This window comes from Piliocolobus tephrosceles, chromosome 17 (assembly GCF_002776525.5).
Source record: "Piliocolobus tephrosceles isolate RC106 chromosome 17, ASM277652v3, whole genome shotgun sequence".
NCBI classification, from domain to species: domain Eukaryota; kingdom Metazoa; phylum Chordata; class Mammalia; order Primates; family Cercopithecidae; genus Piliocolobus; species Piliocolobus tephrosceles.
Genome location: NC_045450.1, coordinates 70,377,921 through 70,380,450, shown reverse-complemented (window position 1 = coordinate 70,380,450; position 2,530 = coordinate 70,377,921).

Sequence of the window (2,530 nt, the reverse complement as noted above, 5' to 3'; positions counted from 1 at the left end):
GGTGACCCACAGGTGCTCAGCCCCAGAATGACCTGTGCAGGTGCATCAGTGGGCAGGTCTCGCACCAAGTGCTGCCAGCCCAAAAGTCAGACACACGTGTGAGTGGCCCACAGAGCACCCGGTCTCCTTGCAGGCACTCAGTCTCAGGGGCCACCTTGCAAGCACTGTTTGCCACATGCTGGGCAACGCATCCCATCATTGCTGAAAGATGACTGCTTTAAAATAGCACAACCAAGTCTCATTTTTGGAGGACCATTTGGCCTGTCTAAATTCTAATGTCACCAGAAGATACTGTTGCCGATTATCCCGAAATAGGTTCGCAGATTCCACGGTGTTATAGTTTTAAGGCTGGGTGTGGTGGCTCATGCCTGTACCCAGCACTTTGGGAGCCCAAGGTGGGAGGATCACTTGAAGTCAGGAGTTCAAGACCAGCCTGGACAACACAGTGAGACCCCCATCTCTACACAAAATACAAAAATTAGCCTGACATCGAGACGCATGCCTGTAGTCCCAGCTACTCATGAGGCCAAGGGAGGAGAATCACTTGAGCCCAGGAGACTGAGGCTGCAATGAGCTGGAATCATGCCACTACACCCCAGTCTGGGTAACAGAGCGAGACTCCATCTCAAAAAGCAAAAACAAAAAAGAAACAATAACAAAAAAAACCACCCACAATAAATAAAATAAAATAGTTTATTTATATTATCTTTTTTTTTTTGTTTTCTTTTTTTTTGTTTTTTTTTGAGACGGAGTCTTGCTCTGTCGCCCAGGCTGGAGTGCAGTGGCGCAATCTCGGCTCACTGCAAGCTCTGGTTCCCGGATTCACACCATTCTCCTGCCTCAGCCTCCCAAGAAGCTGGGACTACAGGCGCCCACCACCACGCCTGGCTAATTTTTTGTAATTTTTTAGTAGAGACGGGGCTTCACCATGTTAGCCAGGATGGTCTCGATCTCCTGACCTCGTGATCCATCCGCCTTGGCCTCCTAAAGTGCTGGGATTACAGGCGTGAGCCACCGCGCCCAGCCTATATTATCTCATATTTATTTATTTTTTTGAGATGGAGCCTCGCTCTGTCTCCCAGGCCTGAGTGAAGTGGTGCGATCTTGGCTCTCTGCAATCTCCACCTCCCAGGTTCAAGTGATTTTCCTGCCTCAGCCTCCCAAGTAAGTGGGATTACAGGCACCGGCCATCATGCCCAGCTAATTTTGTATTTTTAGTAGAGACAGGGTTTCACCATGTTGTCCAGGCTGGTCTCAAACTCCTGACCTCAAGTGATCCGCCCGCCTCAGCCTTCCAAAGTGCTGGGATTACAGCGTGAGCCACTGCACCCACCCACTCTCATGTTTATTGCAGCACTATTCATAATAGTCAAGATATGGAATCAACCTAAATGACCATCAACGGATGAATGGATTAAAAATGGGGTATAGGCCGGGCGCGGTGGCTCAAGCCTGTAATCCCAGCACTTTGGGAGGCCGGGACGGGCGGATCACGAGGTCAGGAGATCGAGACCATTCTGGCTAACACGGTGAAACCCCATCTCTAATAAAATATATATATAAAAAAAAAAAACTAGCCGGGTGAGGTGGCGGGCACCTGTAGTCCCAGCTACTCGGGAGGCTAAGACAGGAGAATGGCGGGAACCCAGGAGGTGGAGCTTGCAGTGAGCTGAGATCTGGCCACTGCACTCCAGCCTGGGCAACACAGCAAGACTCCGTCTCAAAAAAATAAAAAAAAAATGGGGTACAGACCGGGCGTGGTGGCTCATGCCTGTAATCCCAGCACTTTGGGAGGCGAGACAGGTGGATCACCTGAGGTCAGGAGTTCGAGACCAGTCAGGGCAACATGGTGAAACCTGTCTCTACTAAAAATACACACACACAAAAAAAGGTGGGTGTGGTGGCACATGCCTGTAAACCCAGCTACTCGGGAGGCTGAGGCAAGAGAATCGCTTAAACTCAGGAAGTGGAGGTTGCAGTGAACTGAGATCAAGCCATTGCACCCCAGCCTGGGCAACAAGAGTGAAACTCCATCTCAAAAAAAAAATAAATAAATAAGGTAGGTATATATACACCATGGAATACTATTCAGGCTTAAAAAAGGAGGAAATTCTGTAATTTGTGACAACACGGGTGAACGTAGAGGACAGCAGGCAAACTGAAATAAGCCAGTCATGGAAAGACAAATAATACCGCATCATCTCATTTATATGTGGAATCTAAAAAAGTTGATCTCATAGAAGTAGAGAGTAGAATAGAATAGCAGGGGAAGGAAGGGGAAGTGGGGAATGGGGAGATGGGGGTCAAAGGGTACAAAGTCTCATTTAGACAGGAGATCTGGCCAGGCATGATGGTTCATGACTGTAGTCCCAGCACTTTGGGAGGCCCAGATGGGAGGATCACTTGAGCCCAGGAATTTGAGACCAGCCTGGGCAACATAGTGAGACCTCATCTCTACTAAAAAAAAAAAAAAAAAAAAATTAGCCAGGCATGGTGATGCATAATTGTAGTCCCAGCTACTCAGGAGGCT